Here is a 23,818-nt window from a genome sequence, read left to right as displayed (position 1 = left end):
GTAACACCTGGGGTGTTACAGCCCTCACCCCTTAGGGCTTGTTCGGTTCTACCCTAATCCATATGGATTGAGGGGGATTGAGGGGGTTTCAATCCCTATTAAGTCAAAATCTCTCATAATCTGTATCAATCCCCTCCAATCCATATGGATTGAAAATAACCGAACAAGCCCTTAAAGGAATCTTGTCCCGAGATTTGAGTAGGGGTCCTTTAGAGGGGTCCAAGAAGGTGTGCTGGTGTGTTGAATTTTCCTTTTGCCAAGTTCCTCTAGTTTACTTCTCTTCGAATGTCATTCTCTTTGCAACTTCAGAAGGAAGACCTTTTTGATTTCTTTCCACAACTTACTCTACTCTTAACAACTAGGTTTTTCTTATATTTAGATTCAAAGGGCAGGTGGGGGTGGGGTTTTGGATTACGTACCGACTCCTTTGGGTAGAAAGTCGGGGAAGCGAGAACGTAGAAAATCCTCAGTCTCCCACGTAGCCTCTTCTACTGAATGGTGGCTCCACTTAACCTTATACATCCTGATCGACCTTACCCGTGTTAATCTCTCCTTTTGGTCCAATACCTTGACGGGGTGCTCTTGATAAGATAAGTCTGGTTCTATCTCCAGTTCTGGTTTAGGTAGCACTTCCGTGGGTATGCAGACACACTTTCGTAGCTGAGATACGTGGAACACATATTGAACTGCTGACATATGGGGTGGCAACTTCAATTGGTATGCTAGAGGTCCACAAATCTCTTTGATCTCATAGGGCCCAATGTAGCGAGGAGCTAACTTGCCCTTGATTCCAAATCTCTGAACACCTTTGGTGGGTGACACCTTAAGATAAACATGATCTCTCACTTCAAACTGTACAGGCTTCCTCCTCTTGTCATGATAGCTCTTTTGCCTGGCGTGAGCAGCCTCTAAATTTTTCTTAATGATTTGGACTTTCTCCTCTGATTCAAGTACCAGGTCAGGTCCAAATATTTCCCTCTCTCCAACTTGTGACCAATTTAGCGGTGTCCTACACCTTCTCCCATACAAGGCCTCAAACGATGCCATCTTTAGGCTGGACTGGTAGCTGTTATTATAAGAGAATTCTGCCAATGAAAGACACTTGTCCCAATTCTTCGCATAGTGCAACACACATGCCCTTAACATGTCCTCGAGAATTTGATTCACTCTCTCTGTCTGGCCATCTGTCTGAGGATGGTATGTTGAGCTCCTAATCACAGTGGTTCCAATTGACTTTTAGAGCTGCTCCCAGAAGCGTGCCACAAACAGTGCTCCTCTGTCAGATACAATAGTCTTCGGAATTCCATGCAAACGCACTATTTGATCAACATAGATTTCTGCAAATTTCTCTGTCTTGTGGGTGGTATGCACTAGCAAGAAATGAGCGGTCTTAGTCAACCTATCCACAATGACCCAAATAGAACCGTGGTGCGGGGAGGTATTGGGCAATCCTACAATAAAATCCATGCAAATATCCTCCCATTTCCAAGATGGTATGGGAAGGGGCAGTAAGGTGCCTGCTACCTTCAAATGACTGGCCTTGACTCTTTGGCAAGTGTCGTATTCAGATATATACTTAGCAATTTCCCTCTTCATTCTGGTCCACCAGTACAAGGATCTGAGATCATAATACATCTTGTTACTGCCGAGGTGCATGGAGAATTTGGAAAGGTGAGCTTCATCCAATATTTTGTTTCTGAGCTCAGAATTTTTAGGAACAACCAATCTGTCTCCAAACCATAGAATTCCCTTGCTGTGCTGATGGAAGCATTTATACTTGTCCATCTTTTGTTTGATCATTTCCTTAATGACTTGAACACCCTTGTCACCGATCTGTGCCATGACTATTTGCTCATGTAAAGTGGGCTCCACTAAAATATAAATCAAGGCACCTGAGAAAACAACTTCTATGTTCAGCTTGCACAATTCGTCACACAGGGTGGCAATCTTGGAATCTATACTCACACAATTACACTAGGCCTTCTGGCTTAAGGCATCTGCCACAACATTGGCCTTGCCAGGATGGTAATGCACTTCCAAATCATAGTCCTTGATTAATTCCAACCATCTTCTCTATCTCATATTAAGATCAGCCTGAGTGAAAATATATTTGAGACTCTTGTGATCAGTATAGATATTACAATGAGCTCCCATCAAGTAATGTCTCCATATCTTCAGAGCATGAACGACAGCTGCTAACTCTAGATCATGAGTGGGGTAGTTCTACACATGAGGCCTGAGTGCTCTGGATGCATAGGCAATAACTCTGTTGTCTTGCATCAAGACACATCCCAATCCGGTGCCTGAAGCATCGCAATAAACCTCGAAGGGTTTGGTGTTGTCAGGCTGAGCTAACACGGGTGCTGTTGTCAAATGCTGCCTCAATGTATGAAAGGCCTCTTCACATTTCTGACTCCATTCATACTTTATCCCTTTCTTCAGCAACTCAGTCATTGGCTTGGCGATCCTGAAGAAATCCGGAATAAAGCGCCGATAATACCCTGCCAGTCCCAGAAAACTCCGAATCTGCCGCACAGTGGTAGGAGGTTTCCAATCCATCACTTCTTGTACTTTCTCAGGATCAACTGATACCCCATCCTGAAAAATGGTATGACCCAGAAATCTTATCTCCTTCAGCCAGAAATAACATTTGGACTGCTTAGCATATAGGCGATGATCGGGCGTCGCTGAAGTACGATGTGTAGATGCTCAGTATGCTCTTCTTCATTTTTGGAATAAACCAGAATGTCATCAATAAAGACCACCACAAATTTGTCCAGCTCTGGCATGAATACTGAGTTCATAAAATACATGAAATAAGCCAGGGCATTGGTCAGCCTGAAAGACATCACCAAGTACTCATAGAGTCCATATCTGGTAGAGAAAGCTGTCTTCAGAATATCACTGGCCCTGATTTTATCTGATGATATCAAGAGCGAAGGTCTATCTTGGAGAATACTTTGGCTCCCACCAACTAATCAAACAATACATCAATGCTGGGCAACGGATACTTATTTTTGATTGTTACCGCATTAAGAGGGCAGTAGTCCACACACAATCTCAGACTCTCGTCTTTCTTCTTTACGAACAAGGCTGGACATCCCCATGGTGAAGTACTTGGGTGAATAAATCCCTTGTCCAATAATTCTTGTAACTTCTTTTTCAATTCTGCCAACTCTGCTGGAGGCATCCTATAAGGTCTCTTGGATATAGGGCAGTTCTGGGTTGCAGTTCAATCGCGAACTCTATGTCTCTGTCAGGTGGCATCCCTGGTAATTCATCCGGAAAAACATCTGGGTAGTCACAGACCACTGGGATTTTTTCAACAGGTGACTCTATCATAGTGAAGGCACAGGAATAGGTACAACCCTGGTTAGGCAAATATAATGTAGTCTCACCACAAGTAGCGGAGTGTATCTCAATGGCCCTTGCTGCAATATCAATTACTGCCTGATGCCTTGATAACCAGTCAGTTCCTAATATGATATCCACACTATCCAATCCTAAAATGAGGAGGGTGGTTCTAATGACAAGACTACCAAATTTTATAGGCACCTGCCTATTGATTTGATAGGTGGCAACCCTGCCTCCTGGTGTTGAAATCGTAATACCCCCATTGGTGTGATGGAAAGGTAACTGGCATTTGGCACTAAATTTTGCACTGATAAAACTATGTGATGCACCAGAATCAAAAAGAATGATTGCAGGATAATTCAAAACGGAAAAGATACCAGTCATGACGGGTGATCCCTCTAGAATGTTAGCCATGGTGGTGAAGTTTAGTCTGCCTTGTCTCACTTGCACCTTCTGCCTCTTCCCTTGGTTCTGATTGGAATTCTGTCCCTGCCTCTGCTCATTCCTGGGGCAATTCTTGGCATAGTGTCCAGTGTTACCACAAGTGAAACATCTGTTATCATTGGCTTGACGGTATTGCTGCTGTGGCTGATTGTTGTTCCTCTGAACTGGGGGCTGAGAGCGGTTGGGTGCCTGGTGTTGCTGCTGTGGTCGGATCACTCAACGTCCTTGCTGCTGCTGAGGTCCCCTGTTCTGAGTGTCAGATACAATCCTGAAGCGCTGAGGCTGAGCTGAAGGTCCTGCCACAAGGGTCTTCCTTTTCTTTTCTGCGTGACAGACTGTGATGCAGTCTTCCTGGGAAATGGCCATGTTGACTAACTCATTGTAGCTATTGGCCCTGACTGTATTGAGACGGTCGCGGAGCTTAGTACAGAGGCCCCTCTTGAACCTGTCCCTTTTCTTCTCATCAGTGTCTGCATGATAGCCTGCATACTGACACAGGTCATTGAAAGCCTGAGCGTACTGCAACACTGTCCGATTCCCCTGAGTGAGTGCCAAAAACTCATTGAGCTTGCGGTCCATAATGCCTGCCAGTATGTGATGCCCTCTGAAGGCTGCCTTGAACTCTCTCCATTCCACCACATGGTCAACTGGCTGCATAGCGAGGAAGTGGTCCCACCATGTCCGCGCGGGTCCGCGAAGCTGCTGGGTGGCGAACCTGACCTTAGCCACATCTGAACAAACTCCATTTAGTAGTGGAAATTTGGATTCCACTACCCTGAGCCATACATCAGCATCAAGCGGATCCTCTGCCTGAGTGAACAATGGCAGTTGAGTGCTGAGGAACTCCTGATAAGTGGCTGCTGCTGGGGGCGCTGATGGTGATCACCACCACCAGAATGCTGAGGTGGCGGCTGACGCTGAGCCAACTATCGCAGGATCTCATTCTGCTGAGCCATCATTTCTTCCATGGTAGGAGGCAGTGGCGGGGGTGTAGGAATGCGCTCATTCTGTCCACGGCGCGCCCTTCCTGCCATGTGAAAATTCAGGATGTTCTTTAATATCATACGCGCGATGTCAGGGTTCACATGTGGTAAAAGATTCGAAAGGACAAGATTTGCAAAATGCCAATATTTCCTTGCATACTTCAATAAAAGATACCATAAGACATAGAATTTCCTTCATAATTAAAAGTTGACATCATCCGCCATCCATAACTCCAAAAGAGTTTGTTACGATTACATCAACGATCAAAAGACTCACTCTGTCTAGCCTAGTACCCCAAGGGTGCAAAAGCTAAGCTAGCTTCGAGGAGTTCTACCGCCACACACTTCTAACCCAATCCCTGTAACTTAATGAACAAACGAGGCAACGCTTGACTCGGGGGAAGGGGGTCTCCCTGAGCCAGCAGTGTCTAGGCTAGATGCGGGCTCCGACTCCACTCCTCCCTTGATGTCAACATCCTCATTGGCCTCCATGTCCTGAATCTCCTGGTGGTGCATATCCATGTGTTGGTTAGCTTCCTCAAGTTACTGTTGAGTGCTTATCAGCTGATCCTCGAGAACCTCAATGGTGTTCTCAGCCCGGTATCCAAAAGACTCGGAGTCCAACGAACGCCAGTCTGGCTGTAAGGGATGAGGCTCCAGGGTCATCCTCACCCTACAGCGGGGCACCCGGTGCTCCTCGAACAGCTGCACCGCGTACTGGGGAGGCGTCATATAACCAGCTCCCTACAGCACCTCCCACAAAATTCGAGGAAAACCCTCTCGTGCAAGTCCATCCGTGTGGGAATGTGCGTTCCCTCCTACCAAGGATCCATGAGAAGTCATCTGTGTATGGTTAAGCGTAAGCGAAAAAGAAAAAGAATTACAAAAATAAGAGTGAATCAAGGCTTGGCCTATCGAGGTTACGATAAGGTCACTGAGTGTACTTAATCTTTCATTTTCATGTAGTTAAGGTTCTTACCCAATTATCAAGTAGTTTAAGTAACAGATGCATGCATGCTCGTCCTAAACGACCTCATTTCAACTTAGAGGGAATAGGGAAAAATTCCCATTCCTTATAGTAGCATGTAGGGCTTACTCAAATAGCCACCTAGCTACCCCTCCATTAGCCTAAGGCTTCATGTCCTAGGTCTATCCTTATCGTCCTAACGATCTATCCAACATTCGTTTCTAACAAGTTTTACTTTTGAAAAGAATGGTATTTACAGTTTATTGATTCCTCTGTGGTGGTACAAGCTCCGATACCAGCTGTGGCGGAACCGCCCGAATTATTCCAACTTAAGTGCCTAAGTCCCACCTTAAAGGCTAGACCACACTTAAATAGGAATAAAACGTCAGTCCCTCGGATCTAATCCAACGAGGCCACTAACAGGATCAAGTACCACGTACTCACTCGATGGTGAGGCACAGAGCAAATACAATAAAACATAAAACCATACATTAAGGAGTATTAAATTTATTACAACATCATCGGAGTTTAGCAAAAGCAGTGATCATTGTTCGGAATGCAGCGGAATAAAACTAACGGAAAATAAACAGAGAGATGGCGAAGCCTGTCCCATCACTCCTCATGCTCCTCCTCTGCCGAGGTAGGATCCCACTCGACTGTCCAACCCGGTGGCAAGATGGACGACCAAGTTACTCCAGCAACCATGTCCTTCAGAGAACCTATAAAAATTATGCCACAAGCAAGGCTGAGTATACAAATACTCAGCTAGACTTACCCGGTGTGAGGAGTCTACTCCTCTACCTCTAGACATGCAGCTGTTTGGCTGAGGGGTTTGGTTTGCCAAAAGCACTAGCTGAGTCTAAAATCAAGTTTTAGCTTTTTCAAGTTTTAGTGTGACTCTCTTAAGACTAAATGTGTAGCTATCTAGTCATACATGGTATCAAACATTTAGCATTCAACATCTTTTGCCAAGCCAACACATTTCCACTTGTTACTCAATGCAGTACAATGGATCAAGCAGTCTCATTAGCTGTGAGAAGAAGACGATTCGAATCGAGTTTTTATCCTTGCAAGGTAAACCTAAACACACGACGTGGCGAGACACTCCGTCCCCACCACATATCAACCGTCCCCATCGATTCCCCGTCAGCAGAGAGGGGCTCACCGCCTTGGCGTACAATGCCTCACTGACCCCGACTGCCGTCGTGCAGTGACCGCATTTGTACCCACCATAACCAGAATAGGAGACCACGTCTCAGGTCGCGTGAGGAGGGCAATCTGCTGCCAGGTTCACTCAGGTACTAGGCTTACCGATTTACCATATTTCTCGGCATGTGCTTAGTACGTTCAAATGCTTGACACAGGTATCCGCACGTTAATCCTTATTCCAATTTCCGTCTCATAAACAACGCATTCCCATGGATCCGTGTCCACAGACCATAATCATTCTATTATCAAGGTGGATATAATCAATTCCTGACCTCGCGCGAGTGCTAGAAAATCACTCGACTTCTACTGGGATCCCTAATTAGTAAAGCAGCTACTCGACCTAGCATACTAGTATCCATCTCAAAAGGTATCCTGAGTCATGCAACTAAGGTTCCAAACAACACCTACACTTAAGTGCACATTACAAACCTACAAATAATAAGTGTAGTAAAATAGCATAATAAGTAGGTTATGCACAAAACTGGAGCTTGCCTTCCAAAGCTGGGGCAGGCAGATCCTCGATGGCAGGCTCTGGTGCTGGATCCTGGGCTACCTCCTGAGCAACTTCTTGCTCCGGCACGAGGATGTACTCCCCGTCAGCGAGATTACAGTCTATCGAATGCAATGAATAAGATATATGCTTATTAATGACATGATAAATTATAGAGGTTATGCATGGTAAAATAGTACTAAGTGTAGTGGTACTCTAGGGTTTCTTGTGGGTATACTTAGGGGTTTTATACTTTCATCTTCGAGATTTTGAATGGAGTTACACTTTTTAATTATATTTTTATGCCCCATGAGGTACTTAAAGGTTTTAATTGTACATTATCTAATTCTCCCAACATTTTCCCTTTTCTTTCCATTGTGCTTCTATTTAAGTGTTTTGAACTATCATGGTCAGTTAACATTTTCTAAAAATGTTATAAAAATTACAGTGGGTAAATATTCACCATTGTGGGTTATTCTAGAAGTTTGGGGCTGAATTTAATTCAGATACTACTTGTGCAAAATTTACAAAAGTAAGGGAAAAAGGACACTTTATACTATAGCTCTAGTTTAGGGGAGGTCTCTGCACTAAATTTTATTTTTGTCAAGATTCATAGGTGATATTAGGCCTCTGTGTTAAAAATCACAAAAAAGACCTACTGGATATTTAGTTGTGATTTTCTAAAGTTTAATGCCAAAAAGGTACTTATAACTAACTTATTATTTGAAAAAATATCAAACAACAGAACTCATATTTTTCCTACATTCATAATAACAAAATATTAGTTATCCCAAGGTTTGGGGTGTTTTCTCCTCAGGATTATTTTTCTAAGATTTTCCTAAGTTTTCATTGTTTTCATACAATAAAAGGTATCTCATTTCTTTTGTACTAAACAAGGGTCTAACAAAATTTTCCAGTGAACTATACTAAATGAGTGAGCTAGCAAAAATGTGGTTACCCCCTAGTTCTTATTTTAAACTACCTTTTCTATTTTCTTTAACTTTGGGCTAAAAATGATTTAAATGGTAAACCCTACCTTAATTTGGTGTACTAAGGGGTGTATTATTTTCAAATAGGTTAGGGGTGATTAAGTACTTCTCTGATTTTTATTAACCCTAGTCTAACAGTGTAACTATTTTTCCCTCTTTTATTTAGCTTTTAGCCAGAACACTATTTAATTCAAAACTTTAAATTCTTCTGCAACACTTAGGGGGTTTTGTATTTTCCTAAGTAGTTCACATTATTTAGAACCTGGTAAAATTGGTTTGACTAAATTTGGTTGAATAAAACTGAAGTTATGAATTTTACAACCTCTATTTGTATTTAAATGAGAAATGTTTAATAGGTTTTATGGAAAACCAGTTTACACCGAGGACCCTGGGCTTTTCTTAAACCAACTATTTAACTTATGCCCTTGCGCAAGTATTCATCTGGGTCTCTGACAATTCAAAACCCCCCTGACTTCTTTTCCTTCTTCCCCGAGGTCCCTCGCCCCTTTTGAACAGTACCCGCGGAAGTAAAAAGGGTGGCACGGCTTACCGGCGGCAAGGGAGGTCCGGTGAAGGACGGGGTTGGCTCCGGGAAGTTCTTGCGGTCATGGCGAGGTACGGCTCGACAATGGTGATGGCCGGAATCGGCCGGTCTACGTGTGCACGCGGGCGAGCTCGTCGGTGGCGGTTGCTCCGGCCTATCCACGACGATATAGTTCAATACCAAGGCACGAAAAGCTTCATGGGGTGCTAAGGAGTCTACCCATTCAAGGAATTGAAGAAAGGCTCACCATGGAGCTTGGTCTACGCTCGCCGGTGGTCGGGTGAAGTCCGGTGACCTTGATCTGTTGTCTCCGGCGAGGCAGAGCTTGATTCCTCGCTCTGGGAGCTTCACCGAGGCAGGTAGAGTCTCTCTCGAGGGTCGGACGGGGCTGGGAAGGGCTCAGTTGGCCGGTCTATGGTGGTGGGTGCTCGGGCGGCCGCTGGCATGTGAAAGGGAAATGTGCCCTTGGGCCATTTCTAAGTATTTTGGTGATTGGGTGCCAACACGAGTGGACTCATGTTAATCTAGGCAAAGTGATGGATAAAGTACAAATCAAGTAAAAAGGTATGTTTTTAAGACTTAGTACATTGTTTTGGAGACTAATGTATTGTGTCTAAGTGCTGGAAACAGAAGAAATCAAGTTGGAAAAGAAATGGTTTTGTTTAGCCAAAGACAGCTCGGTCTGGGCGCACCGGACAGTGTCCAGTGCGCCAGGCCGGAGTCTGTCAACTGGCTGCTCTCGGGAAGCAATTAACGGCGTACGACTATAAATCACCGGACTGTCCGGTGAGCCAACAGTCAGCCAGGCCAACGGTCGGCCGCGGAATCCGCGCGCTACGCGTGGCAGAGCCAACGGTCAGAAGGGGGCACCGGACTGTCCGGTGTGCACTGGACAGTGTTCGGTGCGCCAACGACTAGGAATTTGCAACGGTCGGCTTCGCCAAATAAGGAAAGAGATCCGCACCGGACAGTGTCCGGTGGTGCACCGGACTGTCCGGTGCGCCAGGCGACAGAAGGCAAGAATTGCCTTCTTGAAATGCTCTCAACGGCTCCTAGCTGCCTTGGGGCTATAAAAGGGACCCCTAGGCGCATGAAGGAGTACACCAAGCATTCATTGAGCATTGTTGATCACTCACACTTCATTCTTGCGCACTTGTTTGACATTCTTAGTGATTTGAGCTCCGTTCTAGTGAGAACCTCGAGATATTGTCTTGAGCTCAAGTCTTGATCTTGTGTGTGCGTATTTTTTGTGGATTTGAGTGTGTTGCTTCCCTCCCTTACTCTTGTGCTTCATATTGATTCTTATTGTAAGGGCGAGAGACTCCAAGTTGTGGAGATTCCTCGCAAATGGGAAAAGAGTAAAGAAAAGAAGAACACTGTGGTATTCAAGTTGATCATTGGATCACTTGAGAGGAGTTGAGTGCAACTCTCATCCGTTGGGACGCCACAACGTGGAGTAGGCAAGTTTTGTACTTGGCCGAACCACGGGATAAATCCTCGTGTCTCTTGTGCTTGTCTTTATTGTGTCTATTGTGATTCACAAGAGCTCTCCTCTCTACTCACTTGATTTCAGTCTTCTAACTCTTAATCAAGTTTGTGGTGTTAAGTTTTAAGTTTTACAGGATCACCTATTCACCCACCCCCTCTAGGTGCTCTCAATTGGTATTAGAGTTGTTCTCTTCAAGAAAGGGACTAATTACCCGAAAAGATGGATCCTAGGGGCAAGGGGATGGTGGTCAATTATAAGGAGAAGGAGTCCTTCGTCAATGATCCAAAAGATGACAAGCCTACCGACTCGGGCTCAAGCCACAAAAGAAAAGACGGGAAGAAGAAGAAAACAAGGCGCATCAAGGAGATCGTCTACTACGACGACAGCGACGAGTCCTCTTCTTCCCAAAAGGACGACGACAACTACGAGAAAAAGAAAACGGTCAATTCAAACTTTTCTTTTGATTATTCTAGAATTCCGCAAAATACAAATGCTCATTTACTCTCCATTCCACTTGGTAAACCTCCTCACTTTGATGGAGAGGACTACGGATTTTGGAGTCACAAAATGCGTAGTCACTTGTTCTCTCTCCATCCAAGCATATGGGAGATAGTGGAAAGTGGAATGCAATTTGATAGTACTGATAGTCCCACATTTATCAATGAGCAAATTCACAAAAATGCTAGCATCTTTGTGCAGGGATGATGTAACACCCACTTTGTAAGAAAGGCTAAAAAGAGAAAGTATATTACTCTATATCTATGTGTGTTGTCTATATTTATCATTTCATGAGAACATCACATGAAAACAAACAATTAATAAGAATGTAGACCACTAAAATTGTGCATCATGCTGGAGTTTAATTGTTTGTGCATTTAATAATAAAGAAAATATCAATAAGGTTACATTAATGATGTGAATGAAGGATTGAAACCTAATTCAAATCTTGGAATTTGGAAATAAAAATGTAAAGAAAGAAATATTATTCAATATAAAATAATATTAAAAGTGAATAACTTTACCACATGATGGTGAGAATAAATTGCATAGTTAACATGAACTTGAATTTGCACTTAAGAGGAATTCAAATTTGAGATTTAAATTTGAAAAAAAATTAGAGAAGAGAATAGAAAATAAAAAGAAAAAAAAGGTGAAAGCGCTGTTTGGGCCGAGACCACAAATTCGGCCCACCCAGAGAAATCTCCTGCGCGGCCCAAAAACTTCTCCACCGCGCGGCTCCAGCCTTCCCTCAATGACGGGGCGGTCCCACTTTTCAGTGTACGCTGTGACCCGTCGTGCTCTCATGTCTCTGCGGGTGGGACCCGCACGTCAGAAGCTTCTTCTCCCCCCAATTTTCGGATCCACCGCTTCCACTCTCCGTTGACCGAATTGCAGGGCCGGATTCCTCGGGCAAACCGTTTCAACCCCTTCCACCGTGCTTATCCATCCCCTCTCCGAATCATATAGATCGGGCGCGCCAGCACAATCGCCTCGTTGCCCCAATCTGTGCGCCGCCTGTACCGAGGAGGGAGGGAGAACCAAATCTCATCGAGCCGCCATGGCAAGATTGTAGGAGAAGCTCACCAATTCCGCTCGTATCCGGACTTCTTCGCGGTGTATTTAGGTGACGCTAGGGCCCATCTCATCGAGCCATAACCAAGCACCGTAGTGGTCGTCGTGCAAAACCTCATCGCGTGCTGAGTGAAGCCGCCATTGATGCCCCGCGCTCTGGGAGCCAACCGTGTTCCAAGGGATACGAACTGCGTGGCCTCGATTTGGGGCCGGGGCTCTGCGCGGTGTCGCGGGGTCGTCCAGATTCCTCGCCGCCCCTCCTCATCGTCGTGAAGCCGCCGCAGCCACTTCGTCCGCTCGTCGTCGTGGGGAGCTTCACTACCGCCACTATATCTGGTATGGATTGCACCCCCAGGTTCACCAATTCATCCGCTTCGAGTAGGATCTATCAAAGCCGAGAATCACGCATCGGGGTATAGGCGGGGTGATCACTGGCGTGCTACGCTGTGGGGCAGAACGGCGCCGTGTCCAGTCGTCGCGGTGGGGAAGAAAGATGTCTGGCCGTAGGATACTGGGTGAATGGATCGGGTTAAGGGAAAAGCTCGACGCAATCTGAATCCTAGGATACTAGATGTGCGGCCGAGATTAGATATTAGCTGACCGATTCAGTTGGACAATCTGAGCGCTTGATTTTATATCCCATGGTCAATAGCGTTCACCGTTTCATATGGAGCCCGATCTGATCTGGGCTGTCCGATCATGATCGGATGGCTCACTACGTCTGATACCCCTTCGGTATAAACGTTTTGTAAACGAGCCCCTGGAAAATAGGTTAATAAACCCGCAGTCCGTGGCCTGGGTTCTCTGTGTCTTGGCACACTTTGCGCCAGGGCCCCTGCACTCTCTGAAAATAGTGCGCCCAGTCCAGGGCTGTTTGGAATTGAGTAAATAAATTGGAAATTGGATTTTTGATATGGAAAACAATTACTAGAACTTGATAAATCAATAGAAAATCCATTTTTAGTCCAAATTACTCCATTCCAGTTCTTAAAATTTTGTAATATTGTTCTCTATCAGTTAGTGTCTCTGTTTTGACATGAAAGCAGTAAGAAAATTAATTTATCATTTAATCCTATTTCAATCACATTAAACCTTAGGAAATTCATAACTTGAATTATATAACTCCAAATTTAGTGATTTCAGTTCCTATGATTTCATTTTAATGTGTAGATTTTTACTGTATATTTTATTTACATGTTTGGTGCAATGTTAATTTTTGCTATACTATGTATGTATTGTGTTGATGCGAGTAGACGAGCAAGCCACTGTGGAATCTGAGATTCAGCAAGTAGAGGTAGCTGAGCAGGAGCTCATTGAAGGCAAGTTGTGCCCTTGATCACTTACTTTTCCCAGCCATGTTCTTATTAATTTTAATGATCTGCATAGGTTAATTTTGATGGGAACCTTTATGTACCCCAGTTTTGATTACCTCTATACCTTGTTCACCCCTGGAATATTTTTTTGGGTAGTACTTGCTATTGCTTTATGTGGATTGGGTATGGAGATTCATTATTCATGATTACTCTGTTATTATCTTGTTATTATTGTTGTTCATGTTAAGATCATTAAATTAATGGGAACATGGAGCGACCACCCGGGAAAACAGTGCTACCACAAGGGTTTAATGGGACGCCCTTGGCTGACTAATTAGGAAAGCTAGTGGAAGACTACCTTACCCGAAAGGGGCAAGGGCAGTAGGGGAGAGGTCAGTGCGGGGAGGTCCCTGGTTGATTTTGCTGCGATGGCTATCAGCCAGGAACCCTTTACTGGATCTTCCCATAAACTGTAGCGGGTTTTCGGAAGCTAGTGGAACTTTGTAAAGGCCTCGTAGTGGATCCCTAGCCATTCACCTCGGTAGTGTCTAAGGGCCTTGCAAACCCAGGCGACATGGGATACACGACTTGTGGGTAAAGATGCGCAACCTCTGCAGAGTGTAAAACTAGTATACTAGCCGTGCTCACGGTCATGAGCGGCTCAGACCCTCACATGATTAATTATGGAACTTAAATTCAATTTGACATTTGCATCGCATTTGGGATTATTTTACTATTACTTTTCTTTATTATTATTAAGGTTTGGTATTTACTTACACTTAGTAATTGCTAATAAAATTTTGACCAACTTATAAAAGCAATGCTCAGCCTCAGCCTTTATTTCATTGATCAGCCTTACACTTCATGAACTCCCACCTTTGGTGAGTTCATGCCACATTATTCCCCACAACTTGTTGAGCGATGAACGTATGTGAGCTCACTCTTGCTGTCTCACACCCCCCCCCCACAGGAGAAGAACAGGTGGTCGAAGAGGAGTCGCCTAACACTGAGGCATTCGACTTGATCTAGGTGGCGTTTCTCAGTCGACATTGGCGCCGACGATCCTTAGTTCGTTTTACATTTATTCCTTTATTTTGTAATAAGTCTTCCGCTATGTAATAATTACTCTGATGTTTTATGACATTTATCTCTATACACTCTGTTATTATATATGTTGTCTTCTTTGGCGCATGTATGAGATGCACCCGGCTTTGTTCCTTAAAACCGGGTGTTACAGAAGTGGTATCAGAGGAAATGTTGACCGTAGGACAAAACCTAGATAGAAATGGACAAACCCCTTTCCTACTTACCTTACTCTGACTCATTCTGTACTTATCTCATCTTGATCTGGTCTCACCTTTTGCTATTCTGCTCTGATTAATCTTATCTTTTCCACTCTAAGACAAAATGGATTTCACACCTTGGAATCCTACCACTATGATATTCTTAAGAGATAGGGAACCTAAGACAAAAATTTAAAACTATTTTCTTTAAAAATGTTGGTTGATTGTGCTGATGCTCAATGCCTGATTTGCTTCTTTGATTGATTGAATTATAGATGGACATCTTAGCATGTACCACTATAAGGTAATGTATTAGCTTTAGTAGATAACACACTAATCTACTTAGCTAATAAATCTCCCAAAGTAACATACCTCGTAATTACTCGCCTTGTCTACAATTCTTCCTTTCTTATCCTATATTTCTAACCCAGATGGGCTACCCCTATAGTGTTAGAAGAGAGCACTATAGACGTGATCCTTGGTATGTCATGGTTAAGAAAGGTAAAGGCAGTTTATACACTGTGTTAAGGGAACTGTAGAACTCACCAGTTCCAAAGAAGAAAGATTTGAAGTTGGAATTGCAGTAACTACCGCCACCAGACTAGCGACATTTTTAGTAAATGGGAAGTTTGTTGGTGACAACATCCATGTGGTTAGAGATTTTTCGGATGCCTGTAGAAGAGTTAAAGGGACTAAAGAATCAGTTAACGGAATTACAAGAGGCTAGTTACTTACGTCCGAGTACCTTACTTTGGGAAGCACCGGTACGTTTGTACAAAAGGAGGATGGATCACAAGAGATGTGTGTGGATTATTGGTCCCTTAATGATGTTACTGTGAAGAACAAGTGTTCATTACCCCGCATTGAGGATTTATTTAATCGGATGAGAGGTGCAAGGGTATTCTCGAAGATTGATCTCCAATCGGGTTATCATCAAATGAAGATTAGGCCATTGGATATTCCCAAGACGGATTTCTCGACCCGATATGGATTATATGAGTTCACCGTTATGACATTTGGACTAACTAATGCACCAACCTATTTTATGGATCTGAAGAATAAGGTGTGCATGATCTGGACAGATTCGTCGTGGTTTTCATCGACGATATTTTTATTATTTCCAAGAGTGATAGTGATCATGAGGTACATCTGAGATTGGTGCTACAGAAGCTACGGGATAATCAACTCTATGCCAAGTACAGCAAATGAGAGTTCTAGATTGATGAGGTGCCATTCCTTGGACATGTCATTTCTAATGGAGGGATATCAGTGGACCCTGCTAAAGTCAAGAAGTTAGTGGCGTGGAGCGTACCCACTACAGTTACTGAGATCCGGAGTTTCTTGGGACTTGCAGGATATTATCGGAGATTTATTGAAGGATTTTCTAAGATTGCTAAGCCTATGACTTCGCTTTTGGAGAAAGGAAGAGAATTTAAGTGGGACGAGAAGTGCCAAGACAGCTTTGAGCAATTGAAAAAGAGGTTGATGTCGCCACCAGTATTGGTTATGCCAGACCTACAGAAAGGATTTGATATCTATTGTGATGCATGTGGCCAAGGCTTAGGATGTGTGCTCATGCAAGAAGGACATGTGATCGCCTACGCGTCTCATCAGTTACGGAAACATGAGTTGAACTACCCCACTCATGACTTAGAATTGGCAGCCGTTGTGCATGCACTTAAGATTTGGAGACATTATATTATGGGAACCAAGTGTCAAGTATGCATGGATCATAAGACTTTGAAGTATATATTCACTCAGACGGATCTCAACCTTAGGCAACACCGTTGGTTGGAGCTTATTAAGGATTATGATTTGGAGATTCACTATCACCCGGGCAAGGCGAATTTGGTTGCAGATGCCTTGAGTTGCAAGGAGCATGTTCATTCAGCTATTGTTGCCCAGCTACCCAATGAGATTGTTGAGGATTTCAGGAGACTTAACCTGGGGATAGTTGCTCACACTGAAGGAGTTACTATTGATGTGGAACCTACTTTGGAGCAAGAGATCCGCAAAGGACAAATTGGTGATGCTAAAATAAAAGAGATTAAGGATCTGATTACTGAAGGTCGAGTTCCGAAATTCACGGAAGATGAGCAAGGCACAATATGGTTCAAGGATCGGATATGTGTTTCGGAGATTGAAAGCCTTCGTGGGACTATTTTAAAGGAAGCCCATGACTTGGATTATTCTATTCATCCTGGTAGTACGAAGATGTATCAGGATTTGAAGCAAAAGTATTGGTGGTATGGTTTGAAGAGAGATGTGGCTGCACATGTGGCTATGTGCGATGTGTGCCAAAGAGTTAAAGCTGAACACCAGAGGCCAGCTGGATTATTACATCCACTGAAGATACCCGAGTGGAAGCGGGAAGAGATTGGTATGGATTTCATTACTGGATTGCCTCGCACCCAGAAAGGATATGATGCTATATGGGTGATTGTGGATAGATTGACTAAAGTGGCTCACTTTATTCCTGTCAAGACTACTTATAAAGGTTCTCAGCTAGCAGAGTTATATATGGCTCGGATTGTGTGTTTACATGGAGTACCAAAGAAGATCGTGTCTGATCGAGGTTCGCAGTTTACCTCACGATTTTGGAGAAGCTTTCATGAGAACATGAGTACGAAGTTGAATTTCAGTACGGCTTATCACCCTCAGACTGATGGACAGACTGAAAGGACTAATCAAGTATTGGAAGATATGTTGAGAGCATGTGCCCTTCAGCATGGAGGAAGTTGGGATAAAAGTCTACCTTATGCTGAGTTCTCTTATAACAATAGCCATCAGGCCAGTCTGAAGATGTCACCTTTTGAAGCTTTATATGGGAGGAAGTGCAGGACTCCTTTGTATTGGGATCAGACTGGAGAGAGACAGTTCTTTGGGCCTGAACTGATCCAAGAAGCAGAAGAACAAGTCCGTATAATTCGAGAGAATTTGAGAACTGCACAATCCAGGCAGAAAAGCTATGCTGATACCCGGAGAAGACTACTTGAGTTTAAGGAGGGAGATTATGTCTATTTGAAGGTGTCACCACTTCGGGGTATGAGAAGATTCAAGGTGAAAGGAAAGTTGTCCCCTCGCTTTATTGGACCCTTCTTAATCTTAAAGCGAGTGGGTGAGGTTGCATATCAATTGGAGTTACCAGATCATCTTGCGGATGTTCATGATGTATTTCATGTATCTCAGCTGAAGAAATGTCTCAGGGTACCTGAGGAGCAATTACCGATGGAAGACCTTAATGTTCAAGATGACCTGACTTATGCTGAATACCCCGTCAAGATTTTGGATACCTTGACTCGAGTCACGAGGAATAAGGTTATAAAGATGTGCAAAGTTCAATGGAGTCACCACGGTGAAGATGAAGCAACTTGGGAAAGAGAAGAAGAGCTCCGCATAGATTTCCCCCATCTTTTCCCTCGTTCTTCCTAAATCTCGAGGACGAGATTATTTTTAAGGGGGGTAGGATTTGTAACACCCACTTTGTAAGAAAGGCTAAAAAGAGAAAGTATATTACTCTATATCTATGTGTGTTGTCTATATTTATCATTTCATGGGAACATCACATGAAAACAAACAATTAATAAGAATGTAGACCACTAAAATTGTGCATCATGCTGGAGTTTAATTGTTTGTGCATTTAATAATAAAGAAAATATCAATAAGGTTACATTAATGATGTGAATGAAGGATTGAAACCTAATTCAAATCTTGGAATTTGGAAATAAAAATGTAAAGAAAGAAATATTATTCAATATAAAATAATATTAAAAGTGAATAACTTTACCACATGATGGTGAGAATAAATTGCATAGTTAACATGAACTTGAATTTGCACTTAAGAGGAATTCAAATTTGAGATTTAAATTTGAAAAAAAATTAGAGAAGAGAATAGAAAATAAAAAGAAAAAAAAGGTGAAAGCGCTGTTTGGGCCGAGACCACAAATTCGGCCCACCCAGAGAAATCTCCTGCGCGGCCCAAAAACTTCTCCACCGCGCGGCTCCAGCCTTCCCTCAATGACGGGACGGTCCCACTTTTCAGTGTACGCTGTGACCCGTCGTGCTCTCATGTCTCTGCGGGTGGGACCCGCACGTCAGAAGCTTCTTCTCCCCCCAATTTTTGGATCCACCGCTTCCACTCTCCGTTGACCGAATTGCAGGGCCGGATTCCTCGGGCAAACCGTTTCAACCCCTTCCACCGTGCTTATCCATCCCCTCTCCGAATCATATAGATCGGGCGCGCCAGCACAATCGCCTCGTTGCCCCAATCTGTGCGCCGCCTGTACCGAGGAGGGAGGGAGAACCAAATCTCATCGAGCCGCCATGGCGAGATTGTAGGAGAAGCTCACCAATTCCGCTCGTATCCGGACTTCTTCGCGGTGTATTTAGGTGACGCTAGGGCCCATCTCATCGAGCCATAACCAAGCACCGTAGTGGTCGTCGTGCAAAACCTCATCGCGTGCTGAGTGAAGCCGCCATTGATGCCCCGCGCTCTGGGAGCCAACCGTGTTCCAAGGGATACGAACTGCGTGGCCTCGATTTGGGGCCGGGGCTCTGCGCGGTGTCGCGGGGTCGTCCAGATTCCTCGCCGCCCCTCCTCATCGTCGTGAAGCCGCCGCAGCCACTTCGTCCGCTCGTCGTCGTGGGGAGCTTCACTACCGCCACTATATCTGGTATGGATTGCACCCCCAGGTTCACCAATTCATCCGCTTCGAGTAGGATCTATCAAAGCCGAGAATCACGCATCGGGGTATAGGCGGGGTGATCACTGGCGTGCTACGCTGTGGGGCAGAACGGCGCCGTGTCCAGTCGTCGCGGTGGGGAAGAAAGATGTCTGGCCGTAGGATACTGGGTGAATGGATCGGGTTAAGGGAAAAGCTCGACGCAATCTGAATCCTAGGATACTAGATGTGCGGCCGAGATTAGATATTAGCTGACCGATTCAGTTGGACAATCTGAGCGCTTGATTTTATATCCCATGGTCAATAGCGTTCACCGTTTCATATGGAGCCCGATCTGATCTGGGCTGTCCGATCATGATCGGATGGCTCACTACGTCTGATACCCCTTCGGTATAAACGTTTTGTAAACGAGCCCCTGGAAAATAGGTTAATAAACCCGCAGTCCGTGGCCTGGGTTCTCTGTGTCTTGGCACACTTTGCGCCAGGGCCCCTGCACTCTCTGAAAATAGTGCGCCCAGTCCAGGGCTGTTTGGAATTGAGTAAATAAATTGGAAATTGGATTTTTGATATGGAAAACAATTACTAGAACTTGATAAATCAATAGAAAATCCATTTTTAGTCCAAATTACTCCATTCCAGTTCTTAAAATTTTGTAATATTGTTCTCTATCAGTTAGTGTCTCTGTTTTGACATGAAAGCAGTAAGAAAATTAATTTATCATTTAATCCTATTTCAATCACATTAAACCTTAGGAAATTCATAACTTGAATTATATAACTCCAAATTTAGTGATTTCAGTTCCTATGATTTCATTTTAATGTGTAGATTTTTACTGTATATTTTATTTACATGTTTGGTGCAATGTTAATTTTTGCTATACTATGTATGTATTGTGTTGATGCGAGTAGACGAGCAAGCCACTGTGGAATCTGAGATTCAGCAAGTAGAGGTAGCTGAGCAGGAGCTCATTGAAGGCAAGTTGTGCCCTTGATCACTTACTTTTCCCAGCCATGTTCTTATTAATTTTAATGATCTGCATAGGTTAATTTTGATGGGAACCTTTATGTACCCCAGTTTTGATTACCTCTATACCTTGTTCACCCCTGGAATATTTTTTTGGGTAGTACTTGCTATTGCTTTATGTGGATTGGGTATGGAGATTCATTATTCATGATTACTCTGTTATTATCTTGTTATTATTGTTGTTCATGTTAAGATCATTAAATTAATGGGAACATGGAGCGACCACCCGGGAAAACAGTGCTACCACAAGGGTTTAATGGGACGCCCTTGGCTGACTAATTAGGAAAGCTAGTGGAAGACTACCTTACCCGAAAGGGGCAAGGGCAGTAGGGGAGAGGTCAGTGCGGGGAGGTCCCTGGTTGATTTTGCTGCGATGGCTATCAGCCAGGAACCCTTTACTGGATCTTCCCATAAACTGTAGCGGGTTTTCGGAAGCTAGTGGAACTTTGTAAAGGCCTCGTAGTGGATCCCTAGCCATTCACCTCGGTAGTGTCTAAGGGCCTTGCAAACCCAGGCGACATGGGATACACGACTTGTGGGTAAAGATGCGCAACCTCTGCAGAGTGTAAAACTAGTATACTAGCCGTGCTCACGGTCATGAGCGGCTCGGACCCTCACATGATTAATTATGGAACTTAAATTCAATTTGACATTTGCATCGCATTTGGGATTATTTTACTATTACTTTTCTTTATTATTATTAAGGTTTGGTATTTACTTACACTTAGTAATTGCTAATAAAATTTTGACCAACTTATAAAAGCAATGCTCAGCCTCAGCCTTTATTTCATTGATCAGCCTTACACTTCATGAACTCCCACCTTTGGTGAGTTCATGCCACATTATTCCCCACAACTTGTTGAGCGATGAACGTATGTGAGCTCACTCTTGCTGTCTCACACCCCCCCCCCCACAGGAGAAGAACAGGTGGTCGAAGAGGAGTCGCCTAACACTGAGGCATTCGACTTGATCTAGGTGGCGTTTCTCAGTCGACATTGGCGCCGACGATCCTTAGTTCGTTTTACATTTATTCCTTTATTTTGTAATAAGTCTTCCGCTATGTAATAATTACTCTGATGTTTTATGACATTTATCTCTATACACTCTGTTATTATATATGTTGTCTTCTTTGGCGCATGTATGAGATGCACCCGGCTTTGTTCCTTAAAACCGGGTGTTACAGATGAATACCATAAGGTGAGCGGCTTGGATAACGCCAAGAAAATTTGGGACACTCTCAAGATCTCTCATGAGGGAAATGATGTCACCATGCTCACCAAGATGGAGTTATTGGAGGGCGAACTTGGGAGATTCGCAATGATCAGGGGCGAGGAGCCAACCCAAACGTACAATCGGCTCAAGACCCTCGTCAACAAAATAAGGAGCTATGGAAGAACGCGATGGACGGACCACGACGTCGTCCGCCTAATGCTAAGGTCTTTTACTGTCCTTGATCCGCATCTTGTGAACAATATTCGTGAAAATCCTAGGTACACCAAGATGACGCCCGAGGAGATACTTGGAAAGTTCGTGAGCGGGCGGATGATGATCAAGGAGGCTAGATACGTTGATGATGCTTTGAATGGTCCAATCCACGAGCCTCAAACCGTTGCTCTCAAAGCAATGAGGAGCAAGGAGGCACTACCTAGCAATGTGGCACAAGTTGAGGCGGCTGGACTCAATGAGGAAGAGATGGCCCTCATCATCAAGCGCTTCAAGACGACGCTAAGGGGTCGCAAGGAGCATCCAAACAAGACCAAGACAAAGGGGAAGCGCTCATGCTTCAAATGTGGTAAGATTGGTCATTTTATCGCTAATTGTCCCGATAATGATAGTGACCAGCAACAAGGGAACAAGAGGGAAAAGGAGAAGGCTTACAAGAAGGCTAAGGGCGAGGCACACCTTGGAAAGGAGTGCGACTCGAATTGTTCGTCGTCCGACTCCGACAACGAAGGACTCGCCGCCACCGCCTTCAACAAGTCGGCCCTCTTCCCCAATGAGCATCACACCTGCCTCATGGCAAAGGAAAAGAAGGTAAGCACTCGTGATACTAGTACTTACGTTTCCTCAAGTGATGAAGAATCTAGCGATGATGAAATAGACTATTCATGTTTATTCAAGGGCCTAGATAGAACTAAGGTAGATAAGATTAATGAATTAATTGATGCCTTGAATGATAAAAATAGGTTATTAGAAAAGCAAGAGGATCTTTTGTATGAAGAACATGATAAGTTTGTAGAGGCACAAAAATCCCTTACCTTAGCAATTAAAAGGAATGAAATGCTTTCTTGAGAATTATCTACATGTCATGACTCTATTTCTAGCTTAAAGAGTATAAATGATGATTTAAGTGCTAAGTTAGAAATAGCTAATAAATCTTGTGTAGAACATGTTGTAATTTGCACTAGGTGTAAAGATTTTAATGTTGATGCTTGTAGTGAACACCTAGTTTGCATTTCTAAACTAAATGATGAAGTATCTAGTCTTAATGCTCAACTTAAGACTAGCAAAAATGATTTTGATAAACTAAAATTTGCAAGGGATGCCTACACGGTTGGTAGACACCCCTAAATTAAGGATGGGCTTGGCTTCAAGAGGGAAGCCAAGAACTTGACAAGTCATAAGGCTTCCATCTCCGCCAAGGAGAAAGGGAAGGCCCCTATGGCTAGTAGTGTTCAAAGGAACCATGCTTTCATGTATCATGATAGGAGACATTCTAGGAATGTTGATAGAAGTTATGATGCTTTTGATTCTCATGACATGATTGCTTCTAGTTCTTCTATTATGCATGATAGAAATGTGGCTAAAAGAAATATTGTTCATGTTCCTAGGAAAGTAATGAATGAACCTTCTACAATTTATCATGCTTTAAATACCTCCTTTGCTATTTGTAGAAAGAATAAGAAGGTGGTTGCTAGAAAGTTAGGGGCAAAATGCAAGGGAGATAAAACTTGCATTTGGCCCAAGGCTATTTGTACTAAGGCAAAATGATTTGGGTCCCTAAGGCTTTTTGTACTAACCTTGTAGGACCCAACAAGAGTTGGGTACCTAAGACCCAAGCCTAAATTGCCTTGCAGGTTTATGCATCCGGGGGCTCAAGCTGGATTATCGACAACGGATGCACAAACCACATGACGGGGGAAAAGAGGATGTTCTCTTCCTACGTCAAGAACAAGGATCCCCAAGATTCAATCATATTCGGTGATGGGAACCAAGGCAAGGTGAAAGGGTTAGGAAAAATTGCTATTTCATCCGAGCACTCTATTTCTAATGTGTTCTTAGTTGAGTCGCTTGGATATAACTTATTGTCTGTAAGTCAACTGTGTAATATGAGATATAATTGTTTATTCACAAATGTAGATGTGTATGTCTTTAGAAGAAGTGATGGTTCACTAGCTTTTAAGGGTGTACTAGACGACAAACTTTATTTAGTTGATTTTGCAAAAGAGGAGGCCGGTCTAGATGCATGCTTAATT

This window comes from Zea mays, chromosome 7 (assembly GCF_902167145.1).
Source record: "Zea mays cultivar B73 chromosome 7, Zm-B73-REFERENCE-NAM-5.0, whole genome shotgun sequence".
NCBI lineage: Eukaryota > Viridiplantae > Streptophyta > Magnoliopsida > Poales > Poaceae > Zea > Zea mays.
This window is presented reverse-complemented; position numbering follows the sequence as displayed.